The following is a 26,075-nucleotide window of genomic DNA, read 5'->3' as shown; positions in this document are numbered from 1 at the left end:
AAGTAAGGTAATATTTTCATCATGCTAAAGTTATCCTTGCTTCATTATGGGAATGTGAATAATAAAATTGACTTCCTTTGTAAGAAGAGCACAGTACAGAGAAATGGACTTGAAAGCAGGAAGTCTTGGATTCAAATTCCATCTCCTTACAATATATGGATTTTATGACTAAGTGAATCTCTTATTCTCTCAGTGATCTTGGCAACATTCTAACAGATGAATTATGTACCTGTACTGATAAAAGGAGCTATATAGAAAATAAAAATTATTTTTAAAATATCAAAAGGGTTCCAGATGATCTATACTTTCTTTGTAAAAAATGTTCCTATGCTGGCCTCTATAAACACTGGAAATTGTTGAAGAGGAAGAAAACATATGTTGTCACATCTTAAGCAATGTAATTCTCTAACAGAGCTTTCTGCAATGAGTTATAACTTTATATAAAATTTCACTTTTTATCATGACTTAAACATCAAAAATACTTGAGCATTTCAATATATAAGGAACATGAAAAAAGAATTACATATGGATTTCTTGTGTATGAATTGGAATACTAATAAATACATATTAAATTTATGAATATAGAACCAAAAATACTCTTCTGATCTCTGCCCACTTCTTCCTTTTGCTCTCTCCTATGTATTTTTCAGTATTTCAATGACATTTTTTCTTTCATTCTTTCCATTTCTATCACTTCCCCCTAAAATAATAAAAAGTGACTGATAAATTACAAAGTTTATTCATTACCCTCAAAGAAGAGATATGAGATTTCCCCCCACCCAATGTTTTCAAAGGTGGAAATTCCATGATTGTAGAACATTACATTTATTTTCAATTTTTTTTGAGTTTATTTATTGATTATACTGATTTTCTTTCTCTCCTTACTCTTTTTTTTCCTTGAAAAAAATTTTGTTACATAGGATGGCACTATAGAAAGGGAAAGGGAAAGAATGTCAATATGAAATTAAGTGATAATTTTTAAAAATTGTAAATAAAATGTTTCATTTTTTAATTTTAATAATATTTTATTTTGCCAATTATATGTTAAAAATAATTTTTCAACATTTGAGCTTTTTTTTTTAAATTTTGAGTTCTAAATTTTCTCTCCCTCCCTGAGATGGTAAGCAATCTGATATAGATTATACATGTGTAATCAGGTAAAATATTTCCATATTAGTCATGTTATACAGAAAATAAAAATTATTTTAAAAATATCAAAAGGGTTCCAGATGATCTAAAAAGGTCAGTGGGTGTGGGGAGGGAACAATAGAACTATGCAAGAAAATTTCCAAAAGTCCACAGGTGTTCTGAATAAATATGCAGTGAGAGTAGGACCTGAAACCTCTCAGGTCTTTAGTAAACAGAGTCGAAGGTAGGGATGGACTGGTAAATCTTTAGCTAGTTGCTGTTAAAAAAAAATATACACAGGGGAGGAGCCAAGATGGTGACAAGAGAGGAACTTCTCTCAGGCACTCTCTCATAAAACTTATAAACTAAGGACTCTAGCTAAATTTTCAAGAGACAGAACCCACAGAGGGAAGCAGTGAGGTGGTTCTCCTACTCAAGGTAACCTGGAAAAGCACAGAAAAGCCCTGCTCCCCGGGGTTGGAGGGGCGGCCCCTCAGAGGGGTGGCCCACCAGAGGGAAAGAACTTCAGCCTTCCAGAGGCAGCTCCAGGATGCTGGGAGCAGTGGCTGACAGCAACAGGGGAGTTTCCTGAGTTACACCCCGGGGAGTACCGGGCACAACCTGGGGGAACAGGGGGGACCTCTGCCAGAGTGAGCTTGTGAAGCCCAGCCCTCAGGGCACACAGCAAGTAATGTGGTCTTGCAGCCGCCCAGATCCAGGAAACAGAAGCAGGCGGAGTCCATAAACAGGAGCCCCCAGGGAATGAGACCATTGAGTCTAGAGAGGGGAGTGAAGAGAGAGACTGCAGAGCTCTGTCCTCTGTCCCTGGAACAGGATGCTGGGGTTCTGAATTCAGATCCTGATCTCAGCCTAGGCCACTCCATAGAACAGCAGCCCCCCCCTCCACCTCAGCCCCATGGCAGAGGGGGGTGTTTATGGTCATTCACAGACCAGGAGGGAGGACAGAGTCTCACACACTGAGACCCTTGTGGGAATGTCCCAAAAGCTCAGGAAGCACCCCAAAACCAGGCTTAGGCTGGAAAAATGAGCAAGCATAGAAGAAACAAGAGGAAGACCTTTGAGAAATATTTTGCATGTGAGCTCAAGAAGGATCAAAACACTCAGTCTGGAGATGAGGAAGCACAAGCTCCTGCATCTAAAGATTCCAAGAAAAACAGAAATTGGGTTCAGGCTATGACAGAGCTCAAAAAAGACTTTGAAAATCAAATGATGGAGATAGAAGAAAAACTGGGAAAAGAAATGAGAGAGATGCAGGAAAAACATGAAAATGAAGTCATCAGCTTAGCCAAGGAAACCCAAAAAAGAACTGAAGAAAATAGCATGCTAAAACCCAGCTTAGGTCAAATGGATAAAACAGTTCAAAAAGTTATTGAGAAGAATGCTTTAAAAAGCAGAATGGGCCAGATGGAAAAAGGGATAAGAAAACTTTCTGAGGAAAACAAATCCTTCAGACAAAGAATATAACCCAAGGAGATTGATGAATTTACTAAAAATCAGGACTCAATACTTCAAAACCAAAAGAATGAAAAATTAGAAGAAAATGTGAAACATCTCATTGAAAAAAACAACTGATATGGAAAACAGATTTAGGAAAGATAATTTAAAAATTATTGGAATACCTGAAAGTCATGATCAGGAAAAGAACCTTGATATCATTTTTCAAAGAATTACTACCAGAAAATTGCACAGATTCCCCCCTGAGAAAGAGAGCCCAAAAAACCAAACCCCAGGAATATTATAGCCAAGTTCCAGAACTCCCAAGTCAAAAAAAAATATTAAAAGCAGCCAGAAGGACACAATTCAAATACCATGGAGCTGCAGTCAGGATCTCATAGGACTTAGCAGCCACTACATTAAAAGCTCATAGGGCTTGGAATATAATATATCGGAAGGCAAAAGAGCTTAGAATACAACGGAGAATCAACTACCCAGCAAAACTGAATGCCCTCTTCCAGGGGAAAAAGATGGACTTTCATTGAACCAAGGGAATTTCAAATGTTCCTGTTGGAATGGCCAGAGCTGAACATAAAGTTTGATCTTCAAATACAGGACTCAGGTGAAGCATAGAGATTGGAGGAGAAGGGAAAATATGAAGGACTTGATGATGAACTGCATGTATTCCTGCATAGAAAAATGACACTGATAATACTCATATGAACCTTCTCAATTAACAGAGCAGGTAGAAGAATATTTTATAGATGAAGCACAGGAGAAAGCTAAATTTGAAGATAAAATATGGTGTAAAAATGGAGTCAATAGAAAAAAGGGAAATGTAATGGGAGAAAGAAAAAAAGAGAGGGGGAATAGGCCATGATAGTTCCTATAATAAGATTTTTCTTTATTCCAATGAGCTATTGCAATGATATGGAAGGGGGGAAGGCAAGGGGGAATGAGGGAATCTTCACTCTCATCAGAGGTAGCTAGGAGAGGAAAGAGCATATATTCTCAATGGGGTATAGGCATCTGGAGTAAGAAGGAGGGGGGCAGGGGGAAGGGGTGGGGATGTGAATAAAGGAGGAGAGGATGGACCATGGGGGGAGAGTGGTCAGATATAACACATTTTCTTTTTTACATCTTGCAAGGGCCTGGGATTGGATGGCCTGTCCCAGACCATAGGGCCAGGTGGATGCTGGGCCTAAGGGCTGGTATGGGGGCTCGGGGCCTCTTGGCCCCAGGGCCAGGGATCTATCTGCTGCACCACTTAGCTACCCTACAGCAGAGTCAGTGAAAGGAGAGAGAAAGTATAGTACATGGTAGTGGAGAAATACAAAAGGAGGGAGTTGCGATCAGCAATGGCAATGGTGGAAAAATATGGAAGTAACTTTTGTGATGGACTTACCATAAAGAATGTGGTCCACCTGCACCAGAGTTGGTGGTGTTGGAACACAAACTGAAGCACATTTTTTATTATTATTATTTTTTTGGGGGGGTACAGGGCAAATGGGGCTGGGTGGCCTGCCTGGGGGCCACATAGCAGGGTGATCGTTGGGTGTCTGAGGCCAGATTCCAACCCGGGTGTACCTGGCTCAAGGGCAAGTGCTCTGTCTGCCACCCAGCCACCCCTACTATTATTACTATTTTATTTAATTTAAGGTCTTTTTTCTTTTTTTTTCTTTTTTTTTTTTTTTGGTTTATGCAGGACAGTGGGGTTGGGTGTGGCTTGCATGTCACACAGCTAGGTGATTGTTGGGTATACAGGGCTGGATATGGGCTTGAGTGCTCCTGGCTCCAGGGCTCACCTGGTGCTCTGTCCACTGCGCCACCTGGCCATGCCTACAATTATTACTATTATTTTATTTAATTTTAATTTTTTTCTCTCCCCTTTACTTTATCGCTCAAGTGAGTCTATATTTTTTGGGGAGGTGGTATTTTGTTTACTCTTAAACAATAATATTTTATTAATGTATAAATAAACATTGTACAAAATGATAATAAATAAATATTAAATTAAAAAAAACACAAAAATCACATGTAAATTAATTAGCATTATTAATGATTTTCTGTAGTTCAGACAATTGACAAAACAATAAATCTAGCCCAGATTTGTGGCACTTATCTTTTTCTGAGGTATAAATGTTCACAGTGAAAATTGAATATAATTGCCTCTAACAGCTTGAGCTGGCTCTAAGCATACCCTGAGACTTTGAATCAGTGGGACCTTGGTCCTAATTTTCTAGAAGATCATTGAGACTGGGCCAGAAAGTTTATGCACTCTTCCAAGATGATTAAAGCCATCACTATCATTAGAGCTAAGGAGAGGATCATGGCCAGATATTGATGGATAACTGCCCAGAGAAAAAGACTACACAGTCTATGCTAGAGGACTCACCATAGTTAACTAGTCCCAGCAGGAGGCTACTGTGCTAAGAATTAGACTTTCGAAAAGATATGAGACAATTTTATCTGATTGTGAAGACATGATATATTCAGAAAAAGATAGAAAAAGCAAAGGAACATACTAAGTATAAACTAAAGAACTTCAAATGAGGATGTGATCACCAAGTGCTGATATAGTTGGAGAAGATTTATTTAAAAGTGTATTATTTGAATTTGGCATTGAAACAAGGGAAGAGTGCATAATTGCAGACAACTGAAAGAAAATGCCTAACAGAAGTAAAGATATAATTAATAACTAAGTTGGAGGGTTTCTCTAAAGGAGTCTTTCCTGAATTATCTAAGTGTCTGGTTAGACCACTGAGTAATTTGACCTAAGATCAATATTAACAACAAATTAGAACAAAAGATAAAGCTGAAAGATGCTACATGCAATTATTAATGACAGTTCTTCAAACAAGTTAGTAACACTGAAAAATGGGAAAAGAACAAAGGTTAAAAAAATTGATGCTGATGATAATCATTTCCTGAAATGAAATGAAAACTAATGAAATTAAGATGAGGCAGTCACAAAAAGAAGAACCAAAGAGCATAGAAGTTGTTCCAATGAGCAAAATAATCAATTTCTTTGTCAAGAAGAAAAAGAAATGACAATAAAGTTCAACACCAGTTTAAAGCACAAACTCATCTACAATTTGATACAGAGAAATCTTTAGAAGATAAGAGCAGTATTACTTCCCAAAAGACAAGAAAGAGAGTCTTTGCAAACTTGCCATGAGACTCAATTAAGGTACATAATGCCAAGAATATTTACAGATCATATTAGAAAAACAGAACAACTAGGATGAAAATAATAGCACTTTCATCTCATCTCTATAGTAATCTAGTCTCATTGTTGATATTATTGAAATTATCACATAGGACTCTTAGGACTCAATGGCCAAAATAATAAAATAGAAATGAAACCTAAAAAGATCAATAGGAAAGCTATCACATTGGACCAAGTGCTTCTATTTCAATAATTCAAGGACCCTATGATTTAGCTACAGGAACAAGGAAAGTTGTATGGGTAATAGTTTTGGCAGCAACTTTCCAAAATCTCTGGTGAGGAGTCTTTGATCAGAATAATATATAGGAGATTCTTAAAAAGAGAGAAGAAAGTATCTAACTGTGTGAATCTTCAGAGGATGTATGGGAGGAAATGGATGAAATCTCAGAGAGAGTGAAAAGACATGTCATAAGTTGCAGTCTGTTCTTTGGAGTAATTTCTTTCACCATTTTATCATAAATTCATTAAAGAATTGATATTTTTTGAGTACCGCCTCACAACACTGTGCATAGATAGGACAAATATATAGATAACATGACAGGGTTGTCCAAAATGCAGTCCATGGGCCACTTGTGGCCTGGCCCACAATGCAATTTTATGCAGCCAGACTGTGGGTTTTAATTTTCACAAATGAAAATATAAAATAATAATTTGCATGAATGTGGGAATGTATATTAGATTTTTTAATTCTATCACTAATAAATAATCTCTTTGTTGCTAATTTTCTTTGTTTTTTTAAAGTAGTATTACAGACAACATACTGCATGGAATTTTCAATTGATTTGGGAGATGCATTCCCACTATATGGATGCAGACTAGTAAGTATGCACCTATTTTTATACTGTTCAGTTGTCGCTTTCTTGTTTTGTGTTTGCTTTTGTGCTTTGTGCCTTCACCTGTTATATTGATGATTCCTGCTCCCCCACTTTCTAAGAAGTTAAAAGTACCTGACTTTTCATAGCACTTGCAAAAGCTAACTTAGGTAAGACTGCAAGTTAACTATGATATTAGTGTAATGTAATTTTTATTCTGGGTGCAGCCCTCAAATAATTATTAAGATAACCTAAGGTTGGTCAACCCATCTCCCCACTATTACACCTCTGAAACCCAAGTAACAGAAAATGAATTGTCTTGAGGGTAGATTTGTGGCACAGTGGATAAAGGCATTGGGCTTGGGACTAGAAAGATCAAAAATACTAGAATTCAAATGTGCCCTCAATCACTTACGATGTGACTCTGGGATCACCTAAATCCTTTTCTGCATAAAACTGGAGAAGAAAATGGCAAACCACTCCAGTATCGTTATTAAGAAATCTCCATGGACAGTTGGTCCATGGGGTCACAAATAGTCAGACACAACTGAACAATAAAAACAATTTTCACTGATCCTGAATACAGTGGTTAATATGAATAAACCTTTGTACATTAAAGTATATGATGAATTCATGTACTATGTATGGACAGGGACACCAATTATAGAATTAGTAGGAAGAGAAGAGAAGAGAGTGAGAGAGAGAGAGAGAGAGAGAAGCAGAGAGAAATACAAAAATTCCTTTATTAGGAATTGTTATTTAACTTAAAACAAAAGACTTCATAAATCATGACAAACAAAATATGGTTCAGTGATAATGATTCTTTCCAACTAAGAATCAAACAAGTGCAACAAAACTACCTGTGAATCTACATTTTTTCTCTTTCTTTTACTTTATTTCTCATGAGGGTCTATAATTTGGGTGGGAGGGGGCATTATGTTTACTCTTAAACAAGAATATTTTAGTAATGTATAAAAAATCACTTGTACAAAAATTTTAAAAAGTAATAAAAAAAATTTAAAAACTACCTGTGAATAAAGCTCCTATTTGAAAATACACCTGAACACCCAACCTTCAGCAAAATTGTTCAAGTATTTTTTTTCCCATTCCTTTCAATACCCTTAATTTCCCCTTTTACACTCTCTTCCCCTTCTATGGTTGCCAATCCCCTCCCCTTATTTGCAAGGGCCCAATACCAACTTGCTCTTTTAGTTCTATCAGAATAGGGGAAGGGAGGATCTGTTATCACTGATTGATTTAATCTTTAGAGTAGAAAGATTTTCATTCAATGTAACACTTCAATAAGGCATTTTGCATTTTATATCTTTTATCTTAAATAATAGAATGAAAGATTTGTTCCTGACTAAAGGAATTTTCTGCATGTAGAAAGTCTAGAAGTACAAATTTCATAAGGGCCCCCACAAATCATAGAATGTCCTAAGATAGGGCCTTCAAAAAAAGGGATCCATGAAATGCTTTTCAAATAACTAAACTGCACTTTACCTATAATGAGGTCAGAAGAGATAAAGTCTCTCCCCAAGATGTATTGTAATTTTTATTCTGGGTGGGGGCCTCAAATGATTATTAAGATAACCTAAGGTTGGTCAGCCATGATATAAGAAATGAAATTAAAACAGAGAGAGAAAATGATGCTTTATTGTGACTTAGCATCATGAATGATTTTATGTTTTACTTAAGGAGATAGATCAACCCATCTCCCACTATCATATCATGTTTCATAAAACACAAGTAACAGAAAATGAATTGTCTTGAGGGTAGGTTGGTGTCACAGTGGATAAGAGCATTGGGCTTAGGACTAGAAAGATCTGAAGAAAAGGATGGTCAAGGAAGCTCCAGTTGTAGTTATTCAGCTGCCCCCCCCCTATTTCCATGGAGCTCCTGGACCAACAGCTTCCATCCACTCTCAGACTCTCAGTAATGTCAGGAATTTGAAGCCAACCCCTCCCAAAAATATTTTTCCAAAGTTCTTAATCTGGGACCCCATTAACTTTTTTTTTCACTGGTTTGGTTTTTTACTGGTTCACAATATAATTGATCTCCTTTAATCTTAAGTATTTTATCCTTTGCATTTTAAACATTCTAAGAAGGAATCCATAGATACCAGTAGGTTAAGTTAATGTCCCTGAATAAATCCTCTTGCCTCCTATATGATATCAAAAAAAGATTTACAAAATCCTAACAGTGAGTCAATTCCATCAATATTTTTTATTTTAATTCTTAGGAGCCTCTTCTTACTCTCTAATATTAATTCAGAGGACATTGGAACTTTGTTATTGAGCTAGATACAGAGATATGAAACTCAAACAGAAACTAGGCTTCTGAATCTTACTTAAGGATCTCTGCAGCTGCATATTATCTTAGAAAACCATATTATATATTCCTTATCATATTCCTATTTACTTTGTTAGATGTCTGTTGTTCAGTCATTTTTGTCCTGTCCAACTCTTAGTGAGACAAAAATACTGAATTGGCTTACTATTTCTTTCTCTAGTTAATTCTATAGATGAGGAAACTAAGGTGAATAAGTTTAAGTGACTTGGCACTGTTCACAGTTAAGTGTCTGAGGTCTAATTTGAACCTAGAAAGTCTTCCTGACTCCCTGTCTAGTATTCTATCCACTGAGCCACCCAGCTGTCCCATTTTGTTAAAAATTTCCCAATTGAATTTTAGTCTGGTTTATCCTTCACACAGGAGCATCATAAACCATGGTAGATAATTGAGTGTTTGACACTTCTGAGCTAGACCAAATTTCTTCTTTTAAAGATTTAAAAAAAAAAACTATATTAATAGATGATTGATTGATGTCCATGTAGCAAGCAGATGTTGGATGCTAGACCATATTCCTGAATTCTTGCTTTACACTTCTATTCTACTGTTTTTTCTGTTCTAAGTATCCCAGGTACACATTTTATTTTCTAATATATTTCACATTGTTTCAGTTGCCATTTAGACTTTTCCATGTCATAATCTTCTCTTCTGTAGTTCCTGAATAAATCTTCTTGACTTCAAATAATAACTTCTCTAGTAAATGAAGTTTCTAAGGATAAAGTATTTGATTGTTAATAGAGGCAGTTAGGATGGGGATGGGGTATCTGCCTGAAAACAATTTCTGGTTTCATATATTGGAACTCTCATCACAGCTTCATAAAAAATTGGGGGAGTATGGGGGAGGAGGAGGTATTATATAATGGTATACTAGCCTGTGCTAACTCCCAGTATCCACCCTAAATAGTACAGAGCATTGAAATATGGGGCTAAGAAGGACTAATGCCAAATTCTAGGTGATTACTATTCCCATGTTTGTTATAAACAATTCTTATCAACTCTGAAAGCTCATTAGGTAGCTGCAGTTACTTGCAACTAACTGAGATTACTGTCTCAAGATGAGTGTGTCTCTACTCAAGTAAAGCAGGAATTCAAACTAATACATGTTTGTCGATTTTCTATTATGGGTCTGTTGGGAGGACCTCAAACCACTCAAAGAGAACATACAGGAGAAAAGAGAAAAGAAAAGACAAGGAAAGTCTGCATTGTCAAAGCCTCTACAACTTGAAGGAAGATTCAGAAAGAAGGGACATTAATATACATATGCAAAGTCTAAGATAAGTGGTTTTTTTCAGGTTTTTGCAAGGCAAATGGGGTTAAAGTGGCTTGCCCAAGTCCACACAGCTAGGTAATTATTAAGTGTCTGAGGTCAGATTTGAACCCAGGTACTCCTAACTCCAAGGCAGGTGCTTTATCCATTACACCACCTAGCTACCCCTTAAGATATTGCTGTTCCAATATTCTAGATAATACTTGATTTACAAATAAAAGCTACTGAAATGCAAGTGGATTGGGTATTCCCCGGTTCCATATATATTAAGTGCTTTTAAAAGAAAAGAAAAAGGAGCAGCTAGGTGGTGCAATGGATAGAGCACCAGCCCTTGAGTCTGGAGAGCCTGAATTCAAATCTGATCTCATACATTTAATAATTACTTAGCTGTGTAACCTTGGGGAAGTCACTTAACCCCATTGCCTTGCAAAAAAAAAGAGAGAGAGAGAAGAAAGAATGATTAAAATAGTCATTCTATATTTTACCTTCTGTCAAACTAAGTTCATCATGATTTCTTATCTAAGAGAATCACCCAAAGGAAGTGATGATATTGAGGTGGCTTCAATTAAGCAACTCTGTTTAAGCCAGGTGCTTGGACTTTTCATCATGCATTTGTTTTACCCACCTAGAATGCCTTTTATGAACAGAGAAGGAAATGGAAAAATACCAGGCTCTTTTACATTTCAACATGCTGCCTCAGGGTAGTTCTTAGTCAGATTACAATAACCTTCACCAGACCAAGCCAATTGACAGTAAAAATAAAATATACTACTTTGTTATAAATTCTTGTTCTGACTCAAGGCCAAGAAAGATAAAGAGACAATCTATATTAGTAGAGAAAGAAACTTGCTGTTGGAGTCCTACTTGTAACCTCCAGGTAAGATAAAGCAGTGAGACTTTTCTAATTATATAAAGATTATATCCTGTGTTTTGTTGATTGAACTAGATCAAACATGACTACTTGTCAATCCAACTTTCAAAGAGATTATATATTTATGGTGCTGACAACTAACTCTACCAATCTACAGCTTCAATCATATTTTTAAAGTCAGTTTCCATTTCCTTTGATTTTTCTTTTAAAGAAAAATAATTCTTCAAAAGCTTAAAGGAAAAAAGAATACTTTATTTGCTCTTGTGTAATACACAAAATAAAGGGAGGGGGTAAATAGTATCAATATACCCTCAGAAAGCTGGTTTTGTAGAGTAAATAAAACTATCAATGAGGGAGAGGCTATAGATGTCTACCAAGTATCTCATATAGATACTTTTTTTCATATAACTAGATGCAGAGCTATGGGCCATGTGGAATAAGAGACAAAGTTTGTGTAGGAGAGAGCCCTGGACTTAGTATCAGAGACCCTGGATATCTGTGTGCCATCTCAGAAACAGTAGAATTCTGAGCAAGTCACTTAAACACTCTGAGCATCAGGAGTAATTCCTATTCAAAAGATAATCATAAGATTAAACAACATCTGCAAAGTTTTTTATAGCAAATGTCAGTTATTTTTGGCATTATTAACTCAGGGTTCAGATAGGAATTATTTTGAAACTAGTGCCTAATCTATTATTCTTTTTTATCTGTCAATTGGCAATGCCTTAAGCAAATAAATTAATTGCTTTTTACAGTTGAATAAAAGTAGGTTGCAAGATCTGTAAGCACACTGAAAGTATTCTTCCAAGGCATTCATTTGGCACAGTGGATGGAGCACTGAAGCCTTGAATTCAAATCCAGTCCCAGACATTAGGTGTCCAACCCTAGGGAAATCTGTTTGCTTCAGTATTCTCAACTATAAAATGAGGATAATAATAGCATCTGTACTTCACAGAATTGTTTAGAAGATCAAATTAGATATTCATAAAGTGCTTAATACAGTGCTTGTTATATATAGTTGAGTCTGTGATAATAGGAATTGAATGAGGAAAAAAAAATTTCCACCTTTTTGGTGAGTGTTATTTTTTTTCTGTCATTCACTCATTTCAGGTGTGTGACCCCATTCAGGCTTTCTTGGCAAAGACACTGGAGTAATGGTTTGCCATTTCCTTCTCTAGCTCATTTTTCAGAGGAATCTGAGATGAAGAGGATTTAATGATTTCCCAGTGTCTGTGGTCAGATTTGAACTCAGGTCTTCCTGGACTCCAGGAACTGCTACCTAGTTACATTCTATAGATTCCTTAAGTCTTGTACCAAGTCTTGCACCCAATGTTTCATAAATATTGTCTAGATTTTATTAGGATATTTTCCATTATTATTTCATTATAATGGCCATTTATTTCATATCATATGACCTTGAACAATTCATTTAGCCTTTCTGGAACTTAATTTATTTACTTATAAAATCAGGCTGTTGAAAAATGATTTCTAAGGTCTGTTTCAGCTACAGATCCTATGAACCCTAAGGACAATCATATATATGTGTAAATATATATATATATATATATATATATGTATATATATGTAAATACACATACACTCCTAACATCACATGCACTCTTAACATCACACACACACACACACACACACACACACACACACACACATACACAGGGGGAAATATATAGGAAATATAATTATTATGGACAGCTCCTAGAACTATGGATTTGAGCTGAAAGAGACCTTATCAATTATCTAGTCAATCACTTCATTTTACAGTTTAGGAAACTAAGTCCCAGAAAGATTCAAGTTTTAAACCCAAATTTAAAACTAGCATCCTTTCTGCTTCATCACTTCCAAAGGAATAGCAAAATAACTGAGAGTTTGTGAGGTGGGTTTTGCAACATTACTGTAGGCATTGATTATAATGTGTTAATATCAGTGAAACAGTTACTTGAGCTATGTTTAGACTACAAAATAAGTCATAAGTAATCTCCTATTATTACTTATTGTTTTCTTATTTTAAATAGGAATTAAAAATAAGGGATGAGTAAGAAAAAATTGAGTAATTGGTATCAGTAGAAATTATTTACATGCTACCTAAAATCATCAAAACAAAAACCCCTTTTGATGTGTCTTCCCCATTTGATCTGTTGACTTTCTTACCTTTTCTCTATTATTGTCTTGTTTAAATTTATATTTATCAATATGTTTGTTGAATCATTGATTGCATTTATTCCAAGGTTAAAAAGACCAAAGTGTGTTTAATGAAAAACCAGAAGTCACTTTGGAATAGAGATGAAGGAGAATTCTGTATCCTAGAAAGAATAGAAGGCGAATAGAGGGTTTAGAAGAATCTCTTAGAGAATACTGGTATTTATCATGGGGAAAGATTAATTAATAAAAACACTTTGCTACTGCTTTGTGAATAGTAGCTCACTCTGTATCTCCACCCCTCTGTAACCATATACCCATATATCAAATTTTCTTGAAATTCTTTGAAAATTAAAGATGCAATTTCTTTTTTTTTTAAATTCAACTTTTACCATTTTACTTTGAGATGACTGAGCAGTCCACAAATAAAATTCAAAGTTTGATTTGATAACCTTCAGGGTTGTAATAAATTTGGTCAAAAACTAACTGAGTCTTACAAAAAGTGATCATGAAAAAAAACAGTCAAATGCAAAATTTGAGCATTGATGTTCAGAAATTTAGATTTGTTTTATCAATCACCAGAAAAGATATGGAATAAGACAGACAATAATCTCTTAAAAAGACTTTATAATTGTTTAGGTTTTGTCACAGCCATCCCCTCCTTTGCATTCTAGATACCACCTTTTTACTGTTTTTTTACCTGAGCCCTCCTTGACTATGACAGCACCTATGACAACAATGTTTCCCTAATGCCTGTCTCTTCATACTGAATCAATCCTATACAATGCTGCCCAGTTATTCTTCCTCAAAACAACCCTATTTCTTTCATTTAGAAAGGGTGGAAGGAACAGCTAGGTGACACAGAGGATAGAGCATTGACCCTGGAGTCAGGAAGACCTGAGCTCAAATCCGGCCTTAGACACTTAATAATTATCTAGCTATATGAACTTGGACAAGTCACTCAACCTCACTGCCTTGCAAAAAACTAAAGAAAAGAAAAGGAAGAAAGGTTGTGGGGGAAGCCTCACACTTATCTAGAGAATATTAAGTTTTATGAAACACTTTCTGACAACAACTCAGTGAGGTGGGCAGTCAAAGTATTATTATCTTTATTTGCCATGAGCTTAAATGACTTGTCAAAGATCAATCAGCTAATTTGTCTGAGATGTTATTCAAACCCCAAACTTCTGTCTCCAGATCCAATATTCTTTTCCCTATATCACACTGCTTCACACCAAAGCTTTAATGATTTCTAAATAATATTCATACTCTATAGCAAACTCCACAATATAGATTCTAGGGCAGCTAAATGGTGTGATAGAACATTGGTCTTGGTATCAAGAAGACTCATCTACTTGAGTTCAAATCCAAGCTCAGACATGAGCTGTGTGACCCTGGCCAAGTCAGTTATCTCCATTTGTCTCAATTCTTCATTTTTAAAATGATCTAGGGGCGGCTAGGTGGTGCAGTGGATAGAGCACCAGCCCTGGAGTCAGGAGTACCTGAGTTCAAATTCAGCCTCAGACACTTAATAAATTACCTAGCTGTGTGGCCTTGGGCAAGCCACTTAACCCCACTACCTTACAAAAAAAAAGAAAAAAACAACTAAAATTATCTAGAGAAGGGAATGGCAAACCACTTCAGTATCCTTGTTAAGAAAAAAAATGGGGTCACAAAGCATAGACGCAACTGCAATGACTCAACAACAATATAGGTCTAATCTACTTATCCAACCCTATTACACATTTTCCTCCACCTCTTTCCCAAAATGATAGCTGACTCACTTTTCCTGCCCTCATGGAACTTGTACTCATTAATAAGACACAACATGTACACATCTACGATGACCTTTGAGTGTCTGTCTAGCTCCAAACATAGACTCTTATAAGTATATATATATATATATATATATATATATATATATATATATATATGATAAATGCATTTGTGAGGAAAGGGATTGGAAGCTTGTGAGAACATGGAAATGATCCTGTGTGTTTGTGGGAAATAATGCATGCCATTTTAAATCTATCTTCCATGTACTCTGTTTATAATTATTATTAAAATAATTTAGTCTAAAGTGTTCACCACAAAGTATACAGGATTAAGAAGAAACCAGGAGCCTACAAAGGAATTGGAACTATGGAAAGGATATCCAATGCCCAATGGCCATAGGAAGTTACAGTCAACTTGGTTCAAAAGAGAAGCAAATTAGTTGGTAGAATGAAAGATCGGGGAGCCAAAAATATAAAGGAAAAAGCACATGTTTTTTAATTGAATTTTAATATTTTCTGGAAACAAATATTGGCCTATCAGCTGATAATCTCCTTGTACAACTGAATATGTGCCTAGAGATCTTCTACAGTTTCTTGAGCACCAGTCATAGTGAGTGATAGGTTGAGGTCTTTTTATAGCTATGTTTTGTTGTTTTGCACATCTGTACTTTTGATCTTTCTGAAATCATATGTTTTCGTGATTTGCAGCTATGTAGCTTAGTGTTAGGATAGAATTTTAATATAAATGGGTTGTATAAGCACTATTCCATTCCCCAGAAGCAAACCAGCCCCACCATTTCCTATTCATTTCTAGACTCACCTCAACATACATCTACCAGTCTACTTTATATTATAATAATTTGAATTCATATTCTCACTTTTACTAACAATGTAATCTTCTTGAAGTCAAGAACTACAAATTGTACATCTTTATAACATTCACAACATTTTGCACAGTTTTAATACATAGTAGAAACTTCATACATGTGAAATGAATCTAGCTCTACACTTGTGATCCTGAATTCATAAATATGAGGAATCATTATTCAGGAATATGTTCCCCCCCCTAAAAATACAACAGGCAAACCTTAACTTGATTGGCTGCCCTTTTTGGCACGCCAGCCTTAACAACCTTATATTTTTATTATGGAGGCAAACAAATAACAATGAGATAATATATTTAAGTACCCCAATGGAAACTAATGATCTCCAGTATTTTTTGATCACACACATCTAAAAGTAAAAAATATTTGAGTATTTATCTCCATTTTATAGAGCATGCAACCCCCAGTTTTATAAATATATAGGCAAATTATTAGTAATTTTATATATTATCAAACTTGCAAAAAAGAGAGTTTATAGATAAAATGAGATAATGATGAAAAAATACTTATTTCTATTGTCAATAGGTAATCATTAGAATTTTTTGAGCAGAGGAATGACATGCTAAGACTTGCCCTTTGAAAAAATCAATTTGTTAGTTGTGTGGAAAGTGGATTGAAGTAAAGACTTCTGAGGTCTCTTCATCAACTTGGGAGACTAATGCAATACTCAAGTTGAAAGGTGATTAGAGATTGAACAGGAGTGACATATATATATATATATATGAGTAAAGAGCAGAGACTAAATGAGAGATATTGTGGGTATTATTGCCAAATTTGGCAACTGATTAGATATGTGATATAAGAAAAAGTGAGGTACTAAATAATTCTGAGAAAAATCTGAGAACTGATGCAAAGAGAAATGAACAGGAGATCAATCTGCATAGTAATTGCAATATTGTAAAGATAATCAGCAATGAATGATTTAGGAACACTAATCCTCCATAATTCTAAAGGATTGATGGTGTCAATTGCTATCCACATCTAGAGTACTGAAGGTCTCAGAAAGCAGATTCAAACATATTTTCCTCTTTATTTTCTGAGTATGTGGTTGGGTTATTTTGTGTTTTCTTTTAGCATGGCTTTTAGCATGGCTAATGCAGCAAAAATGTGTTCTGTATGACTTTATATATATATATATATAAAATATACATATAATTTATATAATGACTTCATATATATTATGGGCATTGTATTTCTTGCCTTTTCTGTAGGTAGAGGGGGGGAGTGGAGGGAAGGAGAAAACTTGGAATTAAAAAACCTTACAAAATTATATAACTAAATATAAATTAGTTAATTCTGAATCTTCAAACCTGTATGATTGAAAGCATGATGTGACTTAATATAAATAGCAAAGTTTTCATGAAGGGGAGGATTTTTAGGAAAAGACAGTTTTATCAGTCTATCAATCCTATGTTCCTCACTCTTTCCCACCAAGCCCTGCCCCCAAAATTTGTGCAGTACAAGGAGTTTATTCACCAGGTTCTGTAACCATAAGAACTCAGGGTCACCAGCTAATCAGTATCTAATTATAGCCATGAGGTAATAGGAGTTGGGGTGGGGGGAGGATTCAGGATGTGGTGATGTAGAGGAAGGGGATCAAGCAAATTTAGCCTGCCACAGATGTTTTAGGTGTCTGGAACATGGTAGTTTATAACCACCCTTATATTCCCATGCCCAAGATCAGGTTTAGTTTAAATGTGTGATGTATTTGACTTTAAACATAAATTCTTATATTGACTATGTAAGGAAGAGAAGGTAGGATTCATCTTCCCAAACCTCTCACTGGCTAATCACACATCCCTTGGAGATCAAGAAATGTTTCCCTTTGGGTTATTACATGATTATAATCTCCAAAAGGAGACCAATTGATATAGTTGACAAATACTGTAGAACTTAAGAACGAAAATAATCACTATTAAGATAGGAAGAGTTTGATGAAAAAGGTTGGAATTAAATAAGTCTTTGAAGGGTAGGTAGAATTTAGATAAGCAATAAGGAAGAGAGAGAGGATATTGTAAGGAAATTAGTATTGTACTATAGCCTGTGTGTAATCCTAAAAGTAAAAAAAGAAGAAAAATAAAGATCCATCTCTGCAAAGATTTTCATAACAAAATTAATATATAGGTAAATATATATATATATGCATATAAATTTAAAACTGTAAAATTGTGAAGACCCAGTTCTCTAATGAGAGAGAAATGGTTTTATATAATTATACATATATATATATATATATATAAATATATATATACAAATACATGTATTTGTACAACATTGGAGATAACTATAAAACAGTGGGGACTGAAATGTTCAAAAATAGTGCATTTATAGATATGCATATATGTATGTTCATATATATATATATATATATAATAGTTGTCCATTAATATAATGAAAATCAATTATGCACTTAAGACAAACCTGTTTGAGAAATACAAAGAAATATTAAAAGAGTTTAATGAAATAATTCAAAGCAAAAAAAAAAAAGTAGAACCAGGACAAAAATCATAAAATAACTAAGATTACATGAGGAAAAGCAAAGAAGAATGAAAAAATACAGAATTCAAATGAGGACATAGAGGAAGTAACAAAAATCATGTTATAAGTTTTGCAACAAAATTAATCAAATATATGTAGTTTCAAACAAGTCTGGGTTTTATTTTTGATGTTCAATGCTAAGTTTTTTATAAATCATTAAACAATAACATCCAAGTCAACTCTAGCTAGTGTTATTTTTCAGTATAGATTGACATATATATATATATATATATATATATATATATATATATACACTTCTTGGGGGCAGAGTTTATATACAGTTATGTATACATATATATATATATACATGTATGTAGTTTGTAATATGCATTTATTTTCATAATTATATATTTTGTTTCACAGAAATTTTACATTAATGATTTGATCAGTATTGGAGGTTAATACATATTTGTACCAGCCCACTATCAAGAGCAAGAGTATTGCAGGAGTCTGTTTTTTTATCCCTCAAATAACAATGTAATTGACTTGATTGGAGCAGAGTGAAGTATTCATTCAGAGCTGAAATGGAAAAGTAAACTTGAAAAGATATATTGAGGTCAGACTGAAAAAAGCCCTGAGGAGTTTGGTAGGCAGATGAGTTTGTACTTTATTCTGCAGATAATGTGAAACCAGAGACTAATGGAAATCAGAGGAGACCTGAGATGACAGAAATAAAGAAACTTTCCAGTTTCTACTGAGTATTAATTTTACAATACAGCTTCATTTAAAGGTCTAGTGAACTCCCCAAACAACAGACACACCTGTAAAAAAGAGAACAAAAAACATTCCAAGAAAAATGTACATAGTTTAGGGAAAAACACTTTCCAATTCAACTCCTCCTTTCAATTAATGTGGATATTCAAGAGTCAATGAAAACATATTCTAAGAAAATAAAGTAATGAATATGGAAACTCATTATGTTCTATTAACATTGCATTATGAAACTTTAGCCAAGGTATCTAACATTAACCTTCTTATGAGGAAAAGCATTACAAAAAGAAATGTCACTATTTAGAGACTCTATTATAGGATGAACATAATCACAGTATTGAAGTGGCAGGTAAGAGGAATTAATACCTTAAGGCAAATTGGACTACTGAATAACAAAGTTCTCCACAGAAATTGTAAGTAGTTAAAGTATTCCTTTTTTGCCAAAATTCATTCCTTAGGATTAAAAACAACAATAACAACAACTAACATTTTTAATATCAATCTTAAATTTCATTTGTGAGTTTCTCAAGAATATTTGTATGGTATACTATACATTTCAAAGGATCATCACACATGTTTATTACATCATGTCTCTGTCCCCAAGAAAAGTGCTAATTAGAGTTTTAAAAGTTATAAATAACACAAGAGTAACTTTTAGGAATGTATTCAAATACTTTAGAAGTAGTTTTTATGTTAAATTCAATAACTAAAATTTAAAATATTGATTGTGTTAGAACTAAATATAGTTTTAAAAAATTGATTGTGTTAAGACAGTAGGATGAACTAAACAATTGAACTGACAGAATGAGAGAAAATGATCATGAATCACTTTTTCCTTTACCTCTTCTCCTTGATAATGGCACAAGAAACATTTAAATATAGCAATAAATGGTGAAAGCAAATATGCTCAAATATCATTACTATGGCATATTTCCTACCAACCTTGAATTTGATACATTTCTCATAATTCCAGGCCATCTCCACCAAAAGTTCACATGTTCATAAGACATAAACATACTTTTAGGGAAGAAACTGGCATAAGGGGATGGGTATTAGCTTATTCAAGTGAGAACATTTGCTTCAACTAATTGCATGTGAGGAAAATTTCCTTTAAGTGATGAAATAATCAATTCCATGAACAGACTTAATTTCTTTCAGACATGCCATGTACAAAGTATCTTTTTTTTTCTATGCTCTTAGATTCAGTGAAACTGACCTCTCTATTCCTCATACATGACATACATCTATACTCTTCATATTTTTTAATCTTGCCATCCCCATGCCTTTAATTCCCTCCCTCATCAGGGAATGTATTCCCTCTTCACTTATGACCCATACAATCCCTTTCTTTCTTTAAGATGCAGATTGACCACCATCTTCTCAAGGATAAAAGATGGAAAAAGAGAATGTTCTTGCCCCTAAGGAGTAGATCTGTACACTGTAGTCTAAAAGAAAAGAGGTAATGAAACAACATTCGATAAAGATTTTTCTCTTATTATTTTAGGATCCTTGTGAAATAGCTGTTTAGTTTACTTATTTTGGTAATTATTTTTAATACTTCATTTAGCTCTTAACACATTCAATATTCTGTATTTTACTTATGAAAACAGAAAGTTGGATGTCACCCATGGACTAGGTTTATCAATCTTTAAATTAGTAGGAATATGATATATATATGATGCAAAATTTGATAGAATATAATAAAATAATTTAGAACCATGTCCTCTAATTCAAAATCAAGTACTCTTTGTATTACATTAGCATGTATGTTACTGATAATCACAGAAAATGGTGCAAATACAAATTTTTTACTCAAATTTCCACAAGCTTACAAAATGCTATTTGGAACCAATAGATTACCACCAAATGGCCTCAGATAGCAACTAATACTATGAACCAGGACAGGAAAAAAACCAGGATCCCTCCGATTTGAGGCAAAGTTCTATATCTAATCATGGAAATGAACTTGGAAGTCAATTATTTTTGGAATGGACCCTGAGGGTATCATATATATTTTCAGAATTGACATAATTTCAATGGCAGTTGGGTATAAGATCAGACTAGTCCATGAAAGAAAGGGCAGACCAACATGAGTACTTTTGGAGCATGGTTTAATTAGAAAATAAGATCTAAGGTGTTTATCCAAGCAAGAGAAAGTATGATATTCAGTAGAATCCATCTTCCTTCCAAATGACCCTTTCACCAGAAAAGAGAGGAAAAACAGATGGGAATGAGCAACAGGTTACTAAAAATTATAACTGGCATTTATAAAAAAGCATTCTCCTCACTCCAGTCCATCCTCCACACTGTAATCAATGTGGTTTTCCTTAAGCATAGATCATGTGATTTCCCTATCCAAACTTATAATGCCTCCCTTTTGCTTCCTGAATTCCAGGCTTTTAAATACCTTCACAATCTTTCTTTTCTATGCTTTGAGATTCAGTGAAACCGGCCACTCTATTCCTCAAACATGCCATGCCATATATACTCTTCATTTTTTTTTAATCTTGCCATTCCTATGCCTTTAATGCCCTCCCTCATCATGGGATGCATTCCCTCTTCACTTATGACTCATACAATCCCTTTCTTTCTTTAAGATGCAGATTGACCTCTACCTTCCTAGAAGAAACCTTTCTTGCTCTCTCCACCTGCCAGTGTCCTTCTTTGCAAAATATCAATATCTATTTTGTAATTTTATATTTATTCCCCTTCTTATCTTCTCCCTTATCAGAATGTAAGTAAGCTCTTTGACAGGAGGAAATATTTAATTCACTGTACTGACATGCCAATTGCCTATTATAGTACCTGGCTCTTAATAAATACTTTATTATTGATTGTTACATAAGCCTGCAAAAGAAATCCAGGATTCAGGAAAAGAAACAAATTTAGCAGTAGTAAATCAAATCATCACAAAAATGAAATGTAAAACAAAGAGTACAATTCTGGATTTAGCAACCAAAATTCAAGGAAAAAAATGAAAAGCTGCAAATCCTAGGTGTGTAGGTCTGCCACAGTCAAAGCAAGATTGTTGTTGCTGAATCATTTTTCAGTCTTGACTCCATTTGGGGTTTTCTTGACAAAGACACTGGAATAATTTGTCATTTCTTCCTCCAGTTCATTTTACAGATTAGGAAATTAAGGCAAACAGGATGCAGTGACTTGCCCAGGGTCACACAGCTAGTAAATGTCAGAAGTCAGAAATGAATTTAGGAAGTTCACCTAACCTCCCTCAGAGCAAGATGAGCAAGCAAGAATAGAAACTCAATGTGTTGTCAGTTGTCATAGGGCTCCTTGTCTAGAATTAGTCCAGGAGAAAAGAGGATAGAGTTATTGGCAGAAGAGAGCTAAGTAGGTCCAGGATGATTGTTAAGATGGGATAGGAAACCTAGGTGAGCTATTACATAAGTGTTATTTCGCACCTGTGCCTGCATCACCTGTTGACCAACCTTCTAAAGATTAACTTAGACTTATCCTTAGACAACAGACACACTGGCAGGCCCATACTTGAGCTTTTTCAGCTTGGAGGAACCTGTCAAAGTTTGTGTTCTTTTGCAGTTTTGAGAGCTCAGAGTCACTCTCCCTTCATGATGAAAACATAAGAATAAAGCTTTAGGGAGGCATGCCCAAGATGCAATCAATGAAAGAAAAGCCAAACAAAAACAAAAACACAAAAAAGAAACTTATATATGGGCTTCTGAATAATACTCTAAAGTGGATTATAATTTCTTATGCATTTTATTAGTGATGAGAAATAAGTGTCTACATTTATATAGCGATTTATAGATGTATATGAACACACACACACAAACACACACACACATACACACACACACACACATATACACATTTGGGTAAGTAGTTGTTGTCCTTCATTCTCAAAGAGAACCAAAACTACAGCACTTCGATGTTGAGTCCCTGTTTGGATGTTTTATGTTCAGTCCCTTTCTGGACTCCCTCAGTCTTTCTCAGACAAGTGTTGAAGGGATGGGAGACAAGGAAGACAAGTTCTTCCTTTGTACACCAATATCTCCAAGGTCTCCTTTTATTTACCAGAACACAAGTGCTTAAGTATCCCTCCAGGTCTCTAATCCACTCCCACTCCCATGGCACTTAGTAAAACAAGGCTTGGTACTCAAGGGCACCAGGTGATGAAGGTTCACAGCACTCCCACACACAACAGTCCCTAACACTATGATAGGGTTAAATTGCAATGTCTGACAGTGGTTGATCAGACCAATATGAGCTCAGAATGCTCTACCACAGGTCAGACAGAAATAGTCCATGTGAACATTTGGGGTGGATTCTCTAAATTTACATATCTCCTATTTCTTTTGAGTCACTTGAATTCTGTTTTACTCACACAATACATCACCTTCCCTGATGAGGGCACACCAGGTGGGCAGTCCTGTGCCAGTGTCTTCCATATTATGAAATCACACTTGGGATTCAAGACTTATGATCTCATTAGCATAGGAATCTCCAAGATAAGGATATTCATCTATCAATGTAGATCAACACCTTTCCTAAAAGATATAAATATAAAGAATTGCCTGAGAGTACTGACAGTTTAAGTGACTTACTCAGGATCATACAGCCAGGAGATATCTGACCTAAGACATGAACTTATGTGTGTGAGAGAGAGAGAGAGAAAGACAGAGAGAGAGAGAGAGATCTGACCTTGGATATATAGATTTAGATATACACACATAAATATATATATATATATATATATATATATATATACACATATCCATATATATACATAGATATACACAGAAATAAGTACATATACTCATGCATGTATGCATTAATATACATATATTAACATATACATATGCATTAGTGTATTAATGTATCTTTGTTCTCATATATGTGCATGATATATATGTCAATATATAAGTATATCTCCACATATATGCCTGTAAATGTAGTAAGCTCACACCTAAACCATGTCTAAATAAGTATAGGTAGATATCACTTCTATCAATATATAATATCTTTTCCTTTATGTACAAACCTGTCTTCTTCTCTATGCAAAGAAAATACAAAATTGTTGAGAGATATATTTATTTCAGATTCTTGGGTATGATTTTTAGTTTATAGAAAATACATATAATTATAAAAGCCATAAAAAGTACTTTGAGAAAATAATAAAACTTAGAACAAGGACTTAGAAAATCAGGTATTTATTGTAGAATAGTTCTTTACATTCTTGCCAAATTCAGTTTCCTCTTTGCTTACTCCTTAAGGTATTCTTAATTTTTAAATGAAATAATTTAATTACAATAGAATGTCACATTCAATAATACTCAGAAACATTCCTCCCACTTTATCTTTTTTTGTCACTTATTATTCTATATTATCACTTATCCCACAGAGATATTAGATTATGATGCAACTAGATTTCTACCTTCAACACTGATATAATTCTTAAAACATATAATGGGACCAAGCAACAACTTCCTCAGGGTTGTTACATTCCAGCGTAGAGCACCTCTGACTAGATAAGCAAGGCATAGTTAAATCAGTGATTAAATTTCTGACTATATGAAAAATATTTTCAGTTTAATAATTTTGTCTTTCAGTTATTCCTGGCAAGGGCTGAGATATATCTTTGAAATGTGACAGAGAGACAAATTCTTTGTATAATATTAAAAAGAAAATTATTTTATGAGCAGAAAGGTGGGAAAAAGGAGGTCCAACAAAGAGACAAAAGGTGATTAAGTATGGGAGCTAGAAAAGAAGATTTGTTTTAAATAAGAATAGTGAAACTTAATCATGTAGCCAGAGATATTCCTTCCCTCATATATCAGAGTCAGAAAGTCAGTGTTGAATACCAAAAATGAGAGTGTCACCTGCCGTCAAGTTAGCAACAATAACAAAAAAAAAAAAAAAAACCTGAAAAGAAAAGGTTCATTCTTTACAACAATATGTGTAAAATGTTGTGAAGAAAAATCCTTTACTAATAATTTGATATAATCTTAAATGCTTTGATGCAGATTATAGAGAAAAACACTGGCAAGGACTACAGAGGGCTTCAAGGTAAAAAAAATCCTTGAAGCTTAGAGGACAAGGTGTACCCACTGGATGTCAAAGTAAAGGAAGCTGTGAAGTCAACATCTGCAAAGGGAATTCCCTACTTTCAGGAAGGAAGCTGATAACTAAGGTCAGGTTAGAACAACTGAGATCAGATTATAATTGGCAGGGCATTTATAAGAAGCCAAGAATTCCTACAATTCCAAGTGTTAGGGGAACAAATGTTAGGGCTGCCAAGACCAAGAGCCAAGGACCAGGGATTGAAGCCAGGAATGGGCAACAGGTTGGAAACACATCACATAGCTGGTAACAAGATTTCTAGGAAATGTCTCTGAGAAGTTCTGGAACCTGTGACTCACCTAGCTCCCTAAGTGCCAGGTGCTCCGCCAGTTTGTAATGTATTCAGAGCTAACTGGATCAGTCAGGTTTCAACATTTATAGATGTACATGAAATTACAAAATAAATATATTAAAGGTATATGTTAGCCAGGTTACAATTTTATTAATCAATGCAGAGCTAAACTTTTCAAGTGCAGTTTTGTCAAAGTATGTGTGCATAGAGATACACACATGTACATAGAAACTTGCACTACATAAGTATGTGTAATATACATGTGTGTGGTTTTACATGTGTGGGCATATACATTTTTTATATAACTTTGTGTATATATTGCATATTTTTATAATCAACAAGTTTTTATTTACTATGTGTCAGCCCTTTACTAAATATTGTGAAAAAATATACAAATAGAAGTAAAAAAGGCCAGTTGCCAACCTAGGAATTTACATCCCAGTAGGGAAAATGGCCAAAAGGAAATGAGGTAGAAAGAGAAGAGAAGATGGAGGCTGAAGCTGGGAAAGAAACA

The 26,075-nt window shown here is 34.6% G+C and overlaps 1 protein-coding gene across 4 annotated transcripts in view; it reads right to left on the bottom strand.

Annotated features, from left to right (window-relative positions):
* Window positions 1-26,075, bottom strand: part of ANOS1 (anosmin 1) — a 246,491-nt gene that overhangs the window by 208,446 nt on the left and 11,970 nt on the right. The gene's annotated exons all lie outside the window — the stretch shown is intronic.

This window comes from Macrotis lagotis, chromosome 1 (assembly GCF_037893015.1).
Source record: "Macrotis lagotis isolate mMagLag1 chromosome 1, bilby.v1.9.chrom.fasta, whole genome shotgun sequence".
In the NCBI taxonomy this organism is placed as follows: domain Eukaryota; kingdom Metazoa; phylum Chordata; class Mammalia; order Peramelemorphia; family Peramelidae; genus Macrotis; species Macrotis lagotis.
The sequence above is the reverse complement of the archived record's forward strand: the minus strand, read 5'-3'. Positions and strand labels throughout refer to the sequence as shown.